Source organism: Semicossyphus pulcher, unplaced genomic scaffold (genome assembly GCF_022749685.1).
Source record: "Semicossyphus pulcher isolate SPU_LCO1_2020_fin unplaced genomic scaffold, fSemPul1.0.p SCAF_8, whole genome shotgun sequence".
In the NCBI taxonomy this organism is placed as follows: Eukaryota; Metazoa; Chordata; class Actinopteri; order Labriformes; family Labridae; genus Semicossyphus; species Semicossyphus pulcher.
In genome coordinates, this window is record NW_027211759.1 from 15856677 (window position 1) to 15867311 (window position 10635).

The 10635-nt window shown below is 36.5% G+C and overlaps 1 long non-coding RNA gene across 1 annotated transcript; it reads left to right on the forward strand.

Annotated features, from left to right (window-relative positions):
• The first annotated feature begins 4166 nt into the window (after window positions 1-4166).
• LOC138613431 (uncharacterized) lies at window positions 4167-10168 on the forward strand. The gene is made up of 5 exons (XR_011309723.1): window positions 4167-4330; window positions 5711-5775; window positions 5918-5990; window positions 8656-8706; window positions 9883-10168. It is a non-coding gene; the product is annotated as an uncharacterized lncRNA (long non-coding RNA).
• The last annotated feature ends 467 nt before the right edge of the window (window positions 10169-10635 follow it).

Genomic DNA, 10635 nt, shown 5'->3' on the forward strand with positions numbered 1-10635 from the left:
TATATTTCCACAAGCGTTTTGGTTTGTAATCTGCTCAGTCATATTAAAAACTAGACATCCACTTTGGTTTATCACCGCATATAATCTCACCATTGGCTAAATGGTCTAAGAGAACTTCCACTTATAACTACTCTAGGCCTATGCTGTATTTCTTACAGTGTGCACACCTGTAGCTTCCCTTATCTGAAATCAAACCAAGACAGCCTGTCTAGTTTTGTCTAGTTTGATGTCTGTTCTTATTTCTCTGCACCTACTACTGGGAGTAATGGCCCTCTGCTGTGCTCCTCTATGTGAGAGCTATTTGGTTTGATCAAAGCCCACCAGATGGCAGCACAAAATAACAACAGAACCCTGCAGAGTTTCTTCCATGCAGAGGTCAAAAATTCAGACATGACTGGTTTGAGTAGGCCCTTAGGATCTGCTACATTCTTCAGTTCATAAAACTATAGTAGTGGCATTTGTGTCAATTAAAGTAGGTTGGTTATTATTAGATTTAAGATAAGTTGTACACCATTATGCACACAAAACCATATTGTACCCTATAGAGTGCAGGTGCATTAGCTATATCTTGATTTAACATGGATATTTATTGTTCATTGAGAAGACTGATTGCTAGAAGAGAAGCTATGAATGTTTGCTGATCGGGGTTTACACTCTAAGAGGAGTGGGCTGAACTTTGCACAGACAGCAAGAACAAGTGTGACAGGGTTACATTGTTTAAACTTACAGCACAGTTTGGTTTGGAACTTAAGCTTCAGTTAAGCTAATATTAAACATACATGTTTTAATAACTGAGTTGGATGACAGTAGAGTCGGTTTAATGGTCATGATTTTAAAACTTGCAACTCCTGTCCCTTCAAACAGGACATTGCTATAGTAAACGCAAACATTTATGTTGCTGGTCTGAAAGCAAACACAAGGACATTGCTTACCTTTTCTCACTTCAACTGTCAAAAGCTTATTTGCAATGTGTTTGGTGACATGATGTGTGGTTTAGGCCTGTGCTTCACACTGAGACACCACACCCATGAATGCTGTTTCTGCTATGTGTTGACACACACCCTTCTGCAACACTATTGTGTACTTTTCCCCTAATTAAACTTGATGTACTTCTGCCTTCCCATTTTGAAAAAGAAATGCTTCCTGTTAAATTTTGAGATCAAGTGCTGTGCATATGTATTCACTCCCCATTAACTTTTCTACATTTTACCTCGCATCAACCTGAAAGTCAGTTTGGCTTTTTACTGTTTGATTAACAAACAGGAACAGCTGAAAAAACAGACTTCTGATGGATGCACAAGTTTACCTGAGGGCAATTGGTTGCACCTGATCTTAGTAAGGGGTTTCTCAGCAAAGCACCCTCGGCCTTGTGCCTATTAAGGACTAACTTATATTGATCCTTTACATAAAACCCCAATAATATCCATTTAAATTTGTAGTTGTAACATGAAAACATATGGAAAAGTTCAAAGGTGGTGAATACTTACACTAGGAACTGTATACTGTGTTTACAGTCTTTTATTCTACAAGATAACAGTCGTAGTTTGTACTGTGTTTGTAGTCTGAGGAGTTTTGACCAATCACGTATCAGCCGGCTTTGACTGCATGCAGGAAAAACAGTCCATTTGGAGAGCAAAAGGAGCAAAACCCAATCCTGGCTCCAATTGAGCTGTTTTATCAATCTCTATGAACAAACATCTGCATGCAAGTGCAGCTAACAATCCGTTCTTAGACGTGATATATTAACTCCAACTCCATTCCTCACTTCTCATATTGCTAGTCAAGCTGTTAACAATGACTCAAACAGAAAAGGAAGTCCTGGACCGAAGTCCTTTCTTGCTAACTGCTGACTACACCGGAAGACTCGAAAGGTTGGTCATCGCTCCCAGAGGCTTTATCATCGTCAGATGATATCCAATGGGTTCCTAGATTGTTACAAGAGTGACCTGGCCAAGAGAAAAGCATTAAGACAAATACGACAACATCAGACAAATACGACTTTCACACACTACCAGCGAACGAACCCAGTGACCTGTTAGTAGCCTATGCTATACAGGGCAAGGACGGAAATCCATTTATGATAAAAAAAAACAGGTTCAATTTACTTAACAGTTTCGGTAAAAGAATTTGATGCAATCACACAATCACATTAACCAAGAGTGTTGTTTTCTAGATCTTTTTAAACTGTCTTAAGTTGCCCCATTGTGATCAGCTCTGACAATGTCAGAAAGAAGGGGTAGGTTTTTGCCTAAATCTGACTGGTGAACAACATCTGTAGAACATTGTGAGAGAACAAGCCGTACTGATATTGTTTTTTTTACACATGTATACAGATAAGGAGGAGCCAGATCGTGTGAATGTCTGCAGGCATACAGACATGGCCACTCAGCAGCAGCAGCAGCATACAGAGTAGAGGTGTGCGAGGTAGACACATGCAGTATTAACACATAAAGAACAGTAGTTGCCGTATCAAGCCTCTTTCTTACCACATGCAGTTTTAAAAAGCAATTTGCATTAATTAAAGATTTTAAAAAAGGTTGCTGAAATCAGGTCTTTTGTTGGATCAAGTGCTGATTCTTGCTGAAGGCTCACGTGAGTTCATACTGTGCTTAGATGTCATAGTGAGTGACATCATACTATTGTAAATATGAAGCCTATAAAAGGGCCAATGACTTCTGTATAAAATGCGAAGAAGTACATTTATGACCATTTTTTACAGTGACTACAGTAACACCCTCAAATATGATATTATTTTTTTATATAATTGTATCAAGTACATTGAAATAGTTTGAAATTCAAGATCACTTGATGAGTCTTAATCATTTTTTTTGTTGTTTGTTTTCAAAAGCAGTAATTTGCTCAATGCAATCAGCAACCTGACTCTATTGAAACCAAAATAAACACTTCCCTGTTTAAACCCATCCAACAAGTCAGTCAATATAAGACAATGTTCACCTCACTTGTAATGTCTGGATTTGTAATACACTTGCAGGACACTCCTGTTGCTAGGCTGAGGATCTTATTATAGAAGTCTTCCACGGCACAGAGCATGCGCTGTAGTGTCAAGCATCTCATTGGTTGGTGATGGGGGTGGAGTGCATACCACAGGCTCCATAGACTGTCCAATAAAGACTGCACTGACTAAGAAGACAAAGTTTTCCAAGTTTGGTGGTCCTGATTGGGCTTCTAATTTTATGCTTTCAAAGTTTTTGTTCATTGGTTATAAATAATCTGTTTAGTATCATTGATTTAGTTGTAGTGCAACAGGCAAAGCAGGCGTCTGTCAAGCAGTCTACCCTGCAACAAGTTTCAATTTCACTTATTCAGAGGAACCTATATGAAGCTGCTCTCACTTTCAGAATTTTTATGAACATGTCTATCATATTAAAACATTAAAAAATAAATATCCAAAGTGGTATGTTACATCCCTTCATCTATGTGGAAAGGTGGCAATCAGGTACCTTCATCAATACCAGGAACTATGTCTGATGTCCAAACTATTATGTAGCATAAACCCATGGAAAAGGCATGTAATTGTTCATTTATTAACGAACATGAACATACATTACACTACTGAAAAGCCTCAAAGTAAGCCAAAGCAATAAAAACAGTTTATACACAGCTAGTAGGCTATACATACTTGTGTTTGAAACATTGTTGTCAAGGGCTAAGGCTAATAAGAGGAAAGTATGGAAGGAGACAGGACCAGTGCAAAGAGAATTTTCTTACCCTTTATGTATGTAGAAAAATCTGTAGCCTATATATTATACTCACTGTTATACATACTGTACATGTAACTATTTTTGAAATAATTCTCTGTTTAATTTAAAAAAAATGTAATTTTCATATCATTAAGGTTGCTTGTTGTACACGGGTTACTTGTTTAAAATAACCGTGAACATTTAGTATTATCTGGTTTGATTTGATTGGTTCTGGCTATCCGTAGCTATTCTTTGATAATATCAAAAACCAACGACAGATAAATGTTGTCTTGTAAACGGTACTTATTGTGTTAACGAAACTTTATAAATGTGTTGCTGTGAGTTTGGGGTGTTTTCAGGTTCAGCAGGCTGTTAGCGCTAGCCTGACGGGGCTGGAGAGGAAGTAGAGTTTGGCTTACGTTAGAGGAAAGTGGGCAGAGCCGTTGAAGGATATCAGCTCAGGCGGAGGCAGAGAGGAGGACACAACCAGCAGAGGAGCGAGGCATCGAGGACGGACGAGGAAGGGCGGAACGATGCAGCCGAAAGAGCCACCAAAACGACGAAAATCGCCCAAAAATGCGACACTGGTCGGGGCAGATGACGGCGGATGAGCACGGCCTGGAAAATGGGTAAGAACTGACCAGTAATCATACATTATATGCTGTAAAATAGGACTCAGAGGTGTGAGGCAAAATGGTGGAAAGAACGACAGTTAGACGCAGTGTTGTGAAAATGGCCATGGTGTGTCTCCAGCGAAGAATAAAGAAAACGATGTAGAGAGTGATTCTTGCAAATGATTATGATTTAGTTTATTGAATTTGCATGTTTGCTAGCGCTGTTTTGAGTTAACTTAGTCAGTATTTGGACACGCAGATTGGTTTTCGACCTGTTTGGAGTTATTTCAACCTACGCATTTAAAATGTGCTTTGTCCTTGAAAGGGCAAATGCCCTTGTCTGAATTTACTCGACGAAAATAACAAAAATAAGCAAATGTTTCGGTTTTAAAATGTTGCATTGAGACTGATGGACGTCAACACACCAATCTTTAGCAAATTTTTGCTTATTTTCAGTTTAGTTGTTTTTTGTTGTTTTACAACGAATTGTACATCAAAAAAACATCAAAAAATCATGAATTTTTCACAAAATCTCGTGACAGAGTTTACAAATGTAGTAAAAGCATGATTTAAGTTAGTGCTACGTGGTCAATACTTATCATTTATTAATAGTTTATATAAATTGTGACAAGTTGTTTTAAAGCTCAAAATATGACATTTAAAACCACCTTTTCCTTTTAAACACTTATCATACACTGTACCTGATTTGTTGATCAAATAAAGATTCTGTGTGTTAAAGAAAGCTTACATATACTTCGAAATACAAAATAGGGTGTTGGCTTTTAACCCTTTGAGGTACTGAATGGAGAGGTAATTTAAATATGAACAATTTGTTTTTTCATGTCATATTACACTTGCTGGACATGTAAAGAAAATTTTTAATTTCAGAACACTTCCTTACAAGTATGTGAATTTTGAGAAAACTCAATATACTGTATGAAAAATAGATAAAGAAATTAATTCCTCTTAATATCACAGTCTCACGGACAACGTTGTTGATTTATCCAGATATGAGGGCAACTACTACACATTATATACCTGATTCTATACAGTCTTTTATGGTAGATATTAAACTATATTGTTAAATCCAAAGGATTAGTACCACTCTGGACATTACAAAATTTTCTCTCAAAGCTTTTATCGATAGGACGTTACACTTGAAGATAAATTTAGTTGCATTTTAGCCACCACGACAAAGATTATACATTTTACCGAATACAACTAATTACTTGTGCATTTTCAGATATGCTAATAAGTAGTAAAATATTCTCGAAAATAATATTTTACAGGTCATTGGGAAAAAGTCTAAATAGGCTATGTCAAATTTTGCTGCCAACGCAAGTTGCGATTTTGTTAGCTGTAATATGATTGTGATCTTGTTTTGTTTTTTTGCAGGGATTCTATTGATGTTCCCGAATTACTTCAAAGAAGAAATGAGGTCATCTGACCCAAGCTAAATGGTAGGTTTTTATAACAATTCGAGGCATGATGCGTAATTTTCAGTCTTACTAGCTTACTTGTCTTTACTGCTTCTTACGTGTAGCCAGTAGGGTGTGCTGTTGTCACATTTCCTTTCTGAATCTTTATTTTTTTATTTTAAAGGGTTGACATTTTGTCACCACCATGACGTTGTGAAAGATGAAAGATCCGGGTTGTTCACGCTGCAATGGGAAATGTAAGTATTATTTTAAAGATTGATTTAATGTCTACAGAAATCTCTGTTCATATTATTTGTGCATCAAACTCTAGATGCGTGTCAAAACAAATTGACTTTAACTGACAACAGTATCATCTGAATAAACAGCACAATGAACAGTGTACCTTTTCACCTCTTTGTGAATGTCATTAACATGAAATGTTGCGTAACGTAGTCTCCTATAGCTTAAGTGTATTATGGTCACAAATGTTAACCAAAAGCAATGACAATCATGACTGCTGGTCGGACAGCTCTGCCCCCTAGTGTATGATCTGGCCAGGATGTACTCGTAAATACAAAAATGTCTAAATGTGATCAAATGCCCAAGGGATATTTCTTTGTTACCTTTAAATAATTGTGTAAATAAATGAAAATGTAATTTGAACTCCTATAGATCAGTGTTTTGACTCTTCAGTGGTATTGACATAGCATTAAAATGGAGTAGTACAGTCAAGCATACTGCCGATACTTGAATTAAAAACGCAGGATATGCCCAGAAGTTGTCTGCACTGATGACAGCAGTCTGGGCTTTCTTTTGTTGTATAGTTAAACTGATAGTTGGAGTTGAAAAACTCATAACATAACTCAAAACATTTAAAACAGAGTACTATATATTTTATAGTAATAAACACTCAATTATATTGAAATAATTTCCAGATCTATAGTATGATGGTCGACTAGCTAACCTGTGGAATATTCTTACCATCATTCATTTTTGCCATGGCAATGTCCCATGTAATGAAAACACCTGAAAGCTGACAATCATGTCATTAACAATTAGCATAGTCTTATTTAAAACATGGACATTTTGCAAATCTAACAAGAAGTAGGCAAGAAGTGAGTTTGGTAGGCTTTTGATACCAAAAGATGCATTAAATCATACCTCAAATTGTGCCGTGGAAAGACACTCGCTTTACAAAAAATTTAATTATCGCGACCTTTGCTAATTTAGAGGCGTGTATGAGGCATGCTCTTTTAAGTATTGTATTAAACATTTTTTAGATTGTACATAAAGCCAATAGCACTAAAATGTCTACATTTTTCAAGTACATCTATTATTTAAAATTGCTGACCACACCCTCAAATTGTAGGAAAGGCATTAAGGAGCCAGTGACCAACGACGCTTGTAGTACCTGAAATTAGACGCCCATGTCTGTCAATACACCCCTTCCCCCTAGCAAATATTCAAAACCTGCAGGCTTCAATAACACCCCCCCGACACATGACGGCTACCATCTGCATGTTGTAAAGCCATGAGACCATAAATAGAAAACCCCAAACACTCTTCACACCTGTGCCAAGCAAACGACAATCTCAGGGGCAAAGAAACTAAGCCAGAAACATCTTAAACTGCAGTTCCTCAAATGCCCACTTGAAGCTAAATTAAAAAGCAGTCAATCCCTATATAACCCTATACAACCGTTGTACAAAATAGTTTTTGGTCTCTAGAGCTGATTTCCCCACTCATGTCAACTACATGTATGTATGTATGTATACAACTAAACCATTTAAAGCCTATTGAGGCTTAAAATTATGTATATTTAGTGACATGGCAGCTTTGACAGGTATGTCCCGCTAGTTGCCTGCTAGGTCCCATTTCAGCTAAGTTCAGTCGCCGAACTTGTCATTACAGCTGTACTGACAAGTTCATTAGGTATGTTTTTGTCTTTTGGCCCTAAACAAAAATGGTACTAACGATGCAGACTTTTAGTCACATTTAGCACATTTTTCACCTCTAATGCTCTGACAGCCTGCACAACATTCAACATTTGATTTCATTTTGTAAGTTACCAAACGGTTAATATAAAAGAACCACACAAACATTATGCTACCATGACACTACTTCGGTTTTGTAGCAAAAAACCCTACCAATATAGAATTCCTCAAACAATAGTACCCCAGTAAACAAAGGCCTACACCTTCTTGTTGTGATCAATGCATCTAGCTTATAGTGACACCATTTTGTATCTTCAAACCATTAACACAAATGGAGAGTCCATGATAAATGATCGAGAGAAACTCTCATTGACTAAAGATGGCCCATTGGATATTTTTAGTAGACAGTACTCAACCAAGTAAAATTCATTTAGCAAGTCTTTCTTTTCCTCAAAAGCTATTATTTGGCTCCCCAGTTCAATGCCCTCTCTTAATTGTAAGAAGATGCTGTACTAATAGACAAAAGCCCCAGTGCCAGAAATCTCCCTTTTAAAAGCTTAAAACCAAAACCATACATTAAGCAGTATAAATTGCGTAGTTGACAAGTATTTGGTTGATTTTTAATGTAAAATACAATTCCAATTCTTCAGTCAATGGAAAACTAATAGGTGCATGTGTTTGCCAAGAGAAATTAAAATACACCACACACAACAACAGCTTTAACAATACAGAGTGACGTACATTTGGTATGCGTCTGTTCATGTCTTAAGCAACAAAACAGGGTGCTCCTGTGAGCACGTACAACAGGCATTGTTTATTAAATTAAAAGTATCTGTACTAGTTAGTTAAAATAAATAATAGAAATTAAGAATTAGAGCGCCTCAAACTATTTAAAGCAAGCTGCATTGAGTGGTCCATTTTCTTTTTTATTTCTGTGTGGATATGATGATGTATGGGTATTCATTCATTGTTCTTTGTCTCTCCACAGATGTGGACTGGTATGAAGATTTTCAAATTTGAAGAAAAAGAAGACAGCTCTGTAAGTTTCATGTTTGACTTGAGTATTTATTCACCTGCTTACTGAGTTTATTTATATAATGAAGAATAGAAATTAATCTTTTGCGATATATGTTGAGAATACATCTATTTCAAACGGGCCTCTCCTCCACATTTATCTGGTGTTGCTGCAATTTACTTTTAAGGCTAGGAAAGAACTAGATGTTAGCGGGTGACGTCAAAAACAGGGGTTTGTTTACGCAAGGTTATTGTAGTCCATGCAAAACAATTTTTAGCCAACCTTTATTATTAATGATAATATAAGCTATATTTACTGTGGGTTCATGTGGACATTGGATGTGTTTCCTCCTGTTGGTACTCCAAGAGTTGCTATATTATCAATTTTAGCATTACAGTTGAAAACATGATAAAAACTGGCCCTTACCATGTTGGAATTTATTTAACTTTACGTAAGACAATTTCTTTTTCTGGTTTTGAATACTACATTTGTGAAAAGTGCGTTTGTTTAATAGGGTTGCTTCAATAGTTATTGGATGCTATTATGTTGCCCATGTGTTGGCTGGTTCTGTCATTGCTTTGGTGACCGTGGTAAATATTTTGTCAATTGAGGCCGTAGATCTCATTTTGCATATGGATGTGTTTGCCCACATGCCATTGTTTTGTCGTAATTGTAAAAAAAATGTATGTGATTATCCCCTTGTGGTGAGTTGATGAATTCGCTTGAAAATTGCTGGAGCACTTCCTGAACTCGGATTTCATTCAGCTGGTAACTTTGAATTCAGCAAACTATGCATCAACTAAGCGGCCGACAGTAACTTGACAGTAACTTGACAGAACTTTCCTTGTCCGTATAGGCCTAGCTTGTTGCAATACTCAATGCTTGACTGTAACAAATCACAGTTATGCTGTATTACAAAAAATTTGTTGTCTATAGTTTGTCAATATAATGACCTAAAACGACTATTTATAGGAATAGCAACTTTGTGATGAAGTCTTACAAAGGTGTTTTGCATTCCAGAAAAGCACATGCACTTGCCTAGTGCTAGCTAATGCAACTGACAGCTAGCCATGTATTTTCCGTGGCGGTCTCAATTTTAGTATTGTTTAGCATGCTATCTGTAACTACTGGAAAATTGATCATTACTTATTTCAGTTGCACTGTGGGCTTACACTTTTCCTTCTTTTTTATCCTATCAAGACGCCATTCAACTGGATATTGCTGAAGCGGAGACAGCGTTGTTTAACGTGAAGATGGCAAGCGATTTGGCAGTTAGCCAAATTTTGACAAGATGAAACTGTTTTCTGAATGGACTTAAACATTTTGGATTTTTATTTTTTACAACAACATCGACTCTGCAAGACCGTCGCTAGCTATAGTATGGACTTGTTGCAAAATGAAACCATTGTTCTTGGAAATTCAAAATCAGCTATTGTAATTTTGATATTCAAATGTTGTTTTTTTAAATAAAATGTATGTCCTCATATTTTTTCTTGGCTTTGTTTCATTAGCTAATCAGAAAACCACAAGAAGATTTATCAGTTATCGTAGTTGGATAACGGTGAAGTCCATGTAGCTCCGCTGTTGGTTCGAAGATTTTAGCTAATTCCTCAAATGTTTTTTTGCTTTGCAGTGACTTTGTGTCGATAATCAAAGGTTTGCTCAATTAATTTTTAAACTAGCCTAAGTGCTTAAGCTTCGTACTGGGATTAATCTAACTCCTAAAATAGTCCTTTCTTCTTCAGGTGTTGTTTTACAAGGAAAATTATAACTCGATTATGGCATAATGGTTGGAAAAATGGATCCTTCTGCTTTAGTCAGTCCCCTGATTAATCTTAATTAATCACCAAAACAGTCGAAGAATACACTAATTATTAATAGATGCATAACAAGTACAAGTTGTTAAAAAAGGTTTTTGCTTGACCACAAATGGTGTCCAAAGGCTTTCTAAAA